Below are 10,796 nucleotides of genomic sequence, written 5' to 3'. Positions count from 1 at the left end.
AATATCATCTCCGTGAATCAAAACGGTGGGTGTACAAAGCCTGTCATTGCTCTGACAGGAGAGGTTAGACCTTTATAGTCCTGGGATGTAAAGTACAGTAGGAGCAGGATGTACATTGGTTCAAAGAGTTTTGCGCCATATGTGATCATTTCCAGGGCAAACCTCTTCTCTTTTGTGCAATGAAAGAGAAAAGGGGTTATTTATGACACTGGTTACTCCTTTCCATGCCACAGTGTGCAATGTGCTACACTACTCCGCACTGATATGGAAAAAGCACGTAGAAACTGAGCAAAGCATCATTTTGCTGAATACAAAAACACAGAAGTTTTTATGAGGTTGTAAGCTTTCTTACAAAGTTTCAGGTATTTCCATTTCTTTCACATAAAAAACCCGCTCAAAGATTACAAACATTACTCTCCGTGTCCAACTGTAAATCACAAGGTTATATATGATACTTGTGTTGACTTCCTCTATTACGATGCCAGTAGCACAACTGGGTCTGGATAGAGCTGCTGGGTGGTTTCCAAAAAGCTCTTTTCCACAGCTGAAGCCACTTTACCATGCCTGTATTCACCACAGCGGACCACAGGCCCTTCTGTGAGGTTGCTGCGCTTCCGTTGTGCGCCTCTCAGAGCTCCTCAAACCCTCCTCACGATAACACTACAGCCGATGCTGTTGGAGGATCAAAGATCACCTCGCGCTTAACAAACAGCTAGACACTCGGCCTATCAGAAACATCTGGGAGTGGTTGGTTGCAGCTGTTGGTGCATGCCCACACCCCTGAAACAATCAGGACTCGCGCCAGATGTGGAGATCATCTCACGTAAAGTACAGATGTTTCTGTTCCTCAGAGTCACACACCACAGGAAAAAGCTGGATGCTTCTGAAGTCCTATTAAATTTAGACTGTTTGTGCTGCACCCAGATTGGGCTTGGTGCCTTGGGATATGCCACCGGGTTGTGGGTTGTCACTATTCAACAGGCTGATTGAAAACAGCGCTGCGTGCAAAATGCGTATGGAAACGCATGCACCCATTTGTTTTTCTCCAAATGGGTGAGCTTGAACCACTAAATATCACCTAATTTGACCCCAGTGATGATATGCAGAGAAGAATGCTTTAGAACATTTTCATGCATTTTACATAATAAGCACTTATACTGTATTTCTGTGGAAGAAATATGCTGCCTAAATTTGGTGCTCGTTGAAGCCGCCTCATGTTTACCACAGCACACTTCATAACATACCATAACATCGCAGTTTCCGAAACCCGTCACTTCAGCACCACCAGTGTTTGAAGAAAATATTCAGAACAGCAAAACAAAACCCACTATCACACTTAAACGTCCCCCGTATATTCAAGTAATAAAAAGAACTGTCAGTAAAATGTCAAAGTGAAGAAACACCCCTTAATGTGTATTAAAATTGTTGAGACGTTGCCAAGCTGGATTTCTACTTTAAAGGGGAACTACTGTTTTTTTACAACCTGGACCTTATTTCTAGCATAAAATACGGTCGTTTATTCACCCATATAACTTTTGTGTCATTTGCACTCTTTCAGGAGATAATTAGATCATCAATATAGTGGCAGTGAATGGGGCACCGAAACGCAGCCTCTATATAACGCATTTTCTGCCGCGAAACTCTTTCATTTCACCAATATTTTGTTATGATACACTAGTGCTATTCCCCGTTGAGTCCAGAGTTACCTGTTATCATCATCCAGGGTCTGTAGATTGACCTACAGACCCTGGATGATGTCGTCTCTGAGCGCCGTCTCTGTCGTCTCTGTAGGTCAATCTACAGACCCCGGATGATGATAACACGTAACTCCAGACTCAACGGGGAATAGCACTAGCGTACGATAACAAAATATTGGCGAAATGAACGAGTTTCGCGGCAGATAATGCGTTATTTAGAGGCTGCGTTTCGGTGCCCCGGTCACTCCCACTATATGGATATACGCTGATCTAATTATCTCCTGAACTGGTGCAAATGACACCAAAGTCATATGGGTGAGTAAAAGATCATATTTTATGCCAGAAATAAGGTTCAGGTTGTAAAAAACAGTGGTTTTACGATATGCGTTCATATCCTCTGTTGATATGTAAAGTTAATGATGCACAGACCTGAAGACACCTATAGAGTGATTGTGGAGCTGACATATTAATGCAGCGGATTTTGATGTTAATCCCAGACCTGAGATGGTCTGGAGAGAGTCTTCCGCTCCGGCAGACTCCCTGCGGTGATTAGAAAAACACTTTGGTGGATATTACACCCTGTTATTCTTTCCCTCTCCTGTCTCTGCCTGTTCCCGCTCTGTGCACACCATTGAAACAACATCTTTGGCCCAGGCTCGTAGAGCATGACATCGGAAGCAAAGTTCAATGAGGCGACACCCCCCCCCCCCGTTCTTATGAATGAAATGTTTTGTTTTTTTCCTTCTGTACATCAAAGGGAGGTCTTCTGCTCATGCTGGCAATTAGATTCTGTACGTCTCTTCCTTGGGGTTTCTCTTGCAGTAATGAGTTGGTCTTTTATAAGACGACATGCAGTTGTTTTCAGCATCGGTCTGTTCTCCAGCCCAGTGGTTATTTAAAGTGTGTTAATGTGGAACCTGCACCAGAAGGCACTAAAGCTCAGCAGATAGTTCACCTGTCAGAAGATGTCACTGTAGAGCGTTGGCTGAATCCTGCCTTCATTACCTGACATCCTTGTTCTAGATACGAGACGGCAGAACGGTGCAGCACGGTGTGAGCAGGTGAGACGAGCTAATGGGAGTTTTCTTGTACATCAGTGAGTCAGTAAGCTGTAACAACTCTTTCTTTACAGTGACAAACCTGTCAGAGGCTTTTTGAAGAAAGCATTACGTTTTAATTAACTGCTTATCTCTTGGCCTAGCAGATATCTCTGGGGAATTTCCATTTACTTCATAGGTGTTTCTTCTTTCCACGTTAATTGTAATTTAATTTGGAGAATTCAGTTAAAAGTCACAGATGATACATTTTTAGGTTTTTATATTAGTTCCTGTATTGAGTTTGGACAGGATCCCAGAGAGAAAGAAGAGGAGCCAGACAAATTTAATCTGTCTAAACTGTTTATTTTCTTCAGTTTTCTCTTGCAAACACCTATATTCTCACCGCTGAAATACTCTTTTCTGTCTTGCAAGTTGTTTGATTGTGGGTGGTGTGCAATAGAGTGCATGTGTGTGAACAGGATTCGAGTTGAATGTATGAAGCGCAGCCCTGGAAACGCAGATTGTTCTCATGCAACTGGCCTATGACCTCAGAAGACACGGGCTGCCGCATCTTGAGATGCTTTCACACGAGTGGTGATCATGAAGCCGCTTCGTACGGCGTGTTATGACAGTTTCATCCTCGGTCAATTACTTGGCTGTAGGTTTTGGCTGCAGGTTCCCGAACCGATGCGTTTGAAAGTAAAGGATTAAAACAAGGATGTGGTTATTTTCTATAGCTGAGCTTATAAAATGATTTCTTTCACCCATTAAAATGATTACGCCGGTATATTTGTCTGTAATTTCTGATGTGAAGCCTTGACGGTGTATTTTTAGTAGTGGGCTCAGCAGCTGCTTTATAGAGTGCTGCTGATTATAGTGTTTGTGCAAACCAAAGCACATATGGCCTTGACAGTATCGCAGCAGCTCTCCTCTTGAACATCTGTGCATGACTAATACCGAAACATGACATCGTGATGTAGTATCTTCCCATGGGTCCTTTTATGTATTAGATTTACTTCCCATCACCTTTATACCTCTTTTTGAGTGTGCCAGGGATTTCTTTAGCTTTACTATTTAGCATTGTTCCTAAACTGACAAGCATTTATAATGTTTCCCAAGATGGGCTTATTTTACACAACAGACTGCGTTGCATGCTAGAGGTTCTCAGTCGGGTGATTTAAAGACACAGAATTTAACTGACCAGCTGTCCGGCCCTTCAGAAAATGGATGTGCACGGTCACAGCTGTGTGTTATGGGCCCTTTGATGTCACTCTATTCTCACAGTATAAATTTGAGGTAAAATTCCTGCTTATTGCAACCGAGCATGGCCAATGCAAAAATATAAGTCTTTATAATTTGAAGGCTTTGCCCCAAGGACGAACACACCAAAGAAACCGAGGCCCGCAGAGAGTCATTTGTTTCATAATATTAATCAGACAGTTATATTAATCATGAATGAACTTGAAAGTGCTGGAGGAATTCCAGCAAATCCAGCAAACAAGTAAATCACATTACTCTGTAAATATTTATATTTGCTGCATATTTGATTTCATAATGCATTCACATGAAGCCAAATTGGAGACTTTATTATGAAAGGTAATTGGAGAAGTATTTTCATTAATTTCCTTCGGGGATAGTCATGCTAACAACATGATTTTGCTCACACATATGGTCTGATTAGGATTTAATTAGACCATATGTTTGAGCAAAATCATGTCGTTAGCATGACTATATTTATATTTCCTTCAGCCCTGTTCACGATTTCATGACACTGTGGACAAAATATTTGCATTTAGATGAATTTGAATTACTGAAAATGTATAATGGTCAGAGACTAGTGTACTGGACCATAGTATAGGATGTTGACTTTAAAAAAACAAACAAACGAGAGGACAAATATAGTCCTCCAAGATTCGGACAGCTTCCGTTGCTTTCCATCATCCACAAACACTACATTTGAGCGCACACTTCCTCAGAGAAATGCACAGATTCACTTGACCTCTTATCCCAGAATCCTACTGGGGATTCCCAGCATAGATGAATGATGATGGCAAAAGCACTCCCCTCTATGCACCTGGCAGTTCGTCTTTAAATGCCAGGATTTGCACATTTTTTGAAAGCCGCAAATTTTTTGGCTCGGTATTTATTGTTTAAGGAATCAGCTGCAGTCAAGAATAAAATGAAGAAATAATAGAAATTGACTATGACAATTAAATTCCATAGCCACACTCACTGATAACAAATGAGGGAACTATCGCTGGATGAAGGTAATTAATACTTTACATGAGCTGAAAGCGAAAAACCACAGCCTGGCAACCTGGCTCTGCAATTTGCAACCCTGCAAAATAATATCTGCAGCTTCCGTGTTTCCACAACTTTCTTTTCTATTTTTGAGAAAACGCATAAAAACACACACAAGACAGGAATAAAAGCACAAATCCTCAAATGTGTTTTGAACTCGAGCATGCACGACGTCAAGAAAGCTGTTTTGCGTTTGCATCTCCATGAGGAACTGTTTAACATTTCTAACTATACAGCCCTGTTTCTTGTTATGTAAATGTTTGCTCATGAGCGTGACCGTGTGGATCATGTGACCCTTGGACAAATTGTTGATGAAGATGGCAGCCTCGAGGTTTGATGCCTTACCACTAAATACGGAACTGGCAAAACAACATTCTTCGCACACATGTCCCTTTTTTTGTTTTAACCGCAGCATAAAACAGAAAAAATGAAAAATGCTGCTGATATCTTCAACAAGAAATCTGCGCTTGAATGTGAATGCACTGCTCTCTGTGAACCTCCTGTTCACACAGAACTAATGAGGCTGACATTTCTTCAGGCTGTTATGCAAGTATTTCATATATAGGTCCACTTCTCCCTATCAGCCTTTTAAAGAGGTTGACTTTAAGTGAACTCTCGCAGCGTAGTTTTTCTCGATTAACTCAAGCGGGACGACTTTTGAACATTGTTCCGCAGTCTTCCGCATTGATTATCCTTTTAACTGTGTGTTCGTGTTGACTGACAAGTTCAGAAAAAATTTGTGAAACGAGATGCTCCCTCCACCATAAATACAGGAGTGTAATTTACTGTTGATAGGAGGGCGTGGGCCATTCATGCTTCCTGTGGAACCGAGCGAAAGCTCCACGTCTGCCAAAGAAAATGATCACAGCAACTGACTCATGACAGAGAAAAATAGTTTCCACGGTTATATATTATTTCAGTTTATCCTGTCACTCCATCCGTATGATGCTTTGAATGATCGCCCCCTTTTTAAAATATTTTTTACTAATGATGGTTGGGAGGACATGCAGTGGTAGCGGAGTAAAGAGTTCAGTAAAGGCTACCATGGTGAAGCCGTGAAGGAATTCACCCAGGTTGCTCTGAGCTGACCCTGACAGTGATTGTTCACTTCAGTGCCAAGGCTCATTGCTGTGGCGTGTTTCAAAGTGACGGACCGAGTCGAGTCAACACATTCTAAACTTTCTCAAGTGACAGCATTGTGAATGTGGAGTAATGGGATTAGAGGCTTTTTTTTTTAGCTCTTTATTTTTTTTCTTTCCTCAAAGAAACATTTGCTTGAGCAATTTAATTGTTTTTGGGAATTCCAGGCCATCTCCCTCAATGCTGCGCATTCCTTTCCCCCTGCAACACAATGCATTCCTGGAGAGTAAAAGTGATCTCCATCAGAATTACTTAGACTCCCTACAATGTCTCAGGAATTTTGTCCTGCAGGAGAACGACATGTTGGACTGTGTGATTGATAGTGTATTAATTAGAAAGCATTCACCGCTGAAGTGGGTGTCATTGTTATAAGCCAGACTGCTGCTAACTGGACACAGGCCCAAAGCAGGTCTGACTGTGCGTATCATGTAGAAGCAATGAAGTCTGAAGAAAAACGAATAGACGATATTAACACATTCTGATGCTTGCTGTTAAGTAATTTAATAAATGTATGTTCCCCGGGTGCTTTCGCTATCCAGAGAGCATCCAAATTTTAATTTACATATCGCATTAGAGCCACGTCCTCAAGCCAGAGAAATCTTTACGCTGACATGCTGGAGGATTCACATGCTTAATGGTAGATCAGTTTCACTCTCCGTTGCATTTCTGCATGGATTGAGGGAAAAAAATGCCAGTTTTATTGATTTTCTTAACTCATCCTGAGAATGCTGTCAACAACTTAAGAAGCAGATTAATTCTCGTTAACTTCAGCTTCAACTGCATTCAAGTAAGCCTGTTATTGGTATAGAACCAGGACAAAAGAGACACGTTTAAATCCAATATACCGCACAGGACTAAACAAACAGACAGGCTGAATAAATCATGCTGTGTTACCACAAATAACCCAAGGTATGAATGTTAAAACTGGACGTGAAGCGTTTGATATTCTCATGCTGTTCGCAATTTCCCACCAGTCATGATAAATTTTGTATTTGCGTATGAAGGTAGCCCCGGGCGTTAAAAAGCCCGGTTTACTTGTACTTAACATTTATTTTTGACGACCCCCATCTCAACATGATGCAAAGTTCTCCAAGTTTTACCAATTAAATAGGGGACCTATGAGATAAATTTACCAATGAACAACAGACTAGGAGACAGGAATGCAGGTGGATAGCTCCACTTGCTCTGCAGAAGTGTTAAACTATTTAAAAGTCTGCATGCACACAATCTGTCCAAGAAAAGCAAATAAGTCTCAGGCAACTTACTGGCTTTGTTGTCCCAGAAGACATGCGAGACACAATGTTGTTGTGGTTAGTAAGACTTTTCTTTCTTTCTTTTTTTTAGCCTTTTAAATCCACGCAGGCATTTGCAGAGCAGGCAAAGTCTTTGTCAGCAGCCCTGCTTTGTATTTATGTAGTCACGCACATTCACACCTTGGATTTGGAGCACAGCCGCGTCTTCCTTCAGTTCAGTCCCCGAGCTCTAACTGCTCAGGAAGAGCGTGATCCTATCAGAATTTTTCCCTCCTCAGTCGCACAAACAAACAAATGAACTCCATGTTTTGTACTCTTTACTCTTATTTGGAGTTAATGATCTGTTAATGTGGTTTATATCCAGAGAGAGACCCTCGTTTAACTACATAAAATAACTCATGATGTTTTGAACAAGCAGCTAAGAGAGCAAAGACGTTCCCTTGGGAGCTCAGAAAATAATACATTATCAGACTGGCATAACGCAGAGGTTTGACCCGGCAACAACAGAGAAACGACAAGATCACCTACGCAGACTGCTCCTTAAAATTCATGCAGTGTCTATTGGTCCTTTCATCTTTTACAATCCATCTGTGGGGAAAAAAACAAACCGACATTCTGAGTAAAGCAAACCAAACAAAATACATTTTTTATAGTCTGTCAATCTACGTGGTCTTAACTCTTCCGTTTATAGCGATTATCTTCTTCACTTTCTGCAGCATCATCATCATCAACCAAGCATACTCTCCTTATACCACCATAGCTGAGATGGACTCGAGCATAAATACCTTTTTATGTTTCCTTTTCAATATAAAGACATTATTCAGGGTCCAGTTTAGGATATCACAATTGGGATTTTTTTTTCTTAACATTAAAAGATTTATTGATGCAATTTTTGCATGCAGGAGGCAGCAGTGATACTAAGCAGAAATCTGCAAAAGATCTTTAACATCATGATTAACCAGATGATTTTGGTACTCTGAGAACTTTTAAATGAAAACCATGTGCGCGCTCAGTTCCTAAAATCCCTCCAAAAGCACCATGCAACGTAAGAATAAGTCAATGTATACAACAAACGCAAACAGTGCATAAATATGCAAGCGCCTCTTAGTCCGGCGATGCTTGAAATGTTCTACAACTTGATCGTGAAGCATTCTCGGGTTTCCTGATTTGATTTATACGCCGTGTATTAAATACCTCATGAACTTGTCCCATCCACAGCTTTTAAAGGTAACATTCAACAAAGCGAAGCTCATATTTCTTCACATGCGCAGCGATCTGGAGGAAATGGTCCACAAGGGCTTCTGGTTAGTGTTTTGTCTCGAAAGAAGTCTACATTAAACTCCTACCTCTGCAGGTCACCAACCCCCATACACCGCGGCGACTCCATAAAACATTCTATTCAATCCACCTTAAAGATAGACCGTTCATTAAGTTCTGATCCAGACGGGGCTCTGGTAGCGCAGCAATGTGGAATCTGTGTCCTTAATCACCTGTGGCTTACAGTACATATACATTGAAGAGACATAAATGCATCCAGCACTTTGACGCAATGAGAATATGAGGCCATTGAGATTATTTATGTTTTCCCAGTTTAAGCAGACATATTTGTCTTACTACGGTCTTTCTAATATCACAAAAGACAATTAAAAAGTCTAATCGTCTTCATTTCCCTTCTATTTCTTTAACTAATAGTGGCTTTTCCTAACCAAATATTTTCACAGCATGCATTGAGTCAACACCATGTGGTGAGATCATGCTCCCTTCTTTCAAATATGTTTTTCAAGTGGAAAACATATTTGCAAAAAATAGATTTGTATTCATGCATGCTCTGAGAAAAGGAAACATTTAAAGACTTTTTTGTTACCCAAGGCAAAACAATAGAGCTTTGCAGATGTAACAAACACGACACAGACATCGGTGATCTGGGGGTCAACTGCTGTGCAGGAGAAAAAAAATAAATAAAAGACAGAGATCTCATGAAAATCATTAGTTCTTCTCCTAAACATACTGAATTACAAGGTAGGTGGACACAGGAGCAGCCAAATCTCATTCAGCCTCCCACTGTATTGGTATTGCATGGGCCAACTCAATAATTATTGACGTCAGCGACGGTTTGTGGTGCAAATGCTTTTCAGAGAGTATATATCTAATACATACCAAATCACATTATACTACATTTTGCGTGTCAGATTGGATGTAGTTTTGTTCTGGTTGACGTGAATTCCTCTGGCACAGCGGCCTGTCACACTCTTACCTTTAATCTTGATTAAACTCGATCTGTTTATTATTTCTTTCATGGGCTTTCTGCAAGGCTAAAGGAGCCAGGCTGCGTGGTTTCCACTCTAATCCATGGTCAAATGTCACTGAAATAGGCATCGCAGAAAAATTACTCTGACCGCAACCTTGTGATGTGGACGGCATCTAACCTCAAAGTAGAATTGCAGATTTATCCGCCATTACTGCACCTTGTTTTTTATTCATGGCCTAGGATGACTCACAGGAGCTCTAAACCAACTATAGAAACCCAACTGAACTCATACATAATGGGCGATCGTATGCATGGAGATAGGACATGAAAAATTCATCGAAAGAGTGAAGTGACCTTGGGTAAAATTAATGCAGATTAAGTTTTAAGATGGAGCTGGTCAAACACCAGCTCAAAACCAAAGCTGTACTTTAATATGGATCTAACATGCTGACGTCAAATGAGCAACAGATGCTCCTCTGATGTTTCGAAGCAATTTATTCACAGTACAATATCTAATCTGCTTGTTGTTGTTTGCAAAACTGAAATTAAATGTGTCAGTTTGACATTTTTTGCTTTTGGCTTCGGGACATCTTTTCATCTTTCGTCATTTATCATAGTCGCACCAGACAGTTCTGTCAAGTAAACATTTTGTCTGATTAGCGTGCTAACAGGATATTTGACAATCCATTGACCTGTCAACAAGCAGCGTTTACGGCATTTTTAATCAAACACATTTGCATAGAATTTATAAAAGCAAGGGATATTTGCAATTGAAACGCATCTTGATAAGGCGAGGAATTTAATAAAACACACGGTAACAAACTGCACAGACTGAGGCATAACTTGATGATATGAAACACGCACTACGTGTTATCTATGCAAAGTAGTACAAACAGGCACTCCTTTCTTTTCATTACACTCTGCTACACATCTATCTATACTGCGATCTTAATACACGGGCATTTTACTGACTTCTTCGTTTGATGCAGCTTAGAAAATGTATTTCATATTTTATGTGCCAAGCAGGTATTATTAAACTCCCTGTTTTATCATTCTTTTGATGCTTTGCATGCTAAATCACATCTTATGCATGCAAGTGCATAACCAAGCCCAGTGCCAT

The sequence above is a fragment of the Chelon labrosus genome (assembly GCF_963514085.1).
Source record: "Chelon labrosus genome assembly, chromosome: 13".
Taxonomy (NCBI): Eukaryota; Metazoa; Chordata; class Actinopteri; order Mugiliformes; family Mugilidae; genus Chelon; species Chelon labrosus.
The sequence above is the reverse complement of the archived record's forward strand: the minus strand, read 5'-3'. Positions refer to the sequence as shown.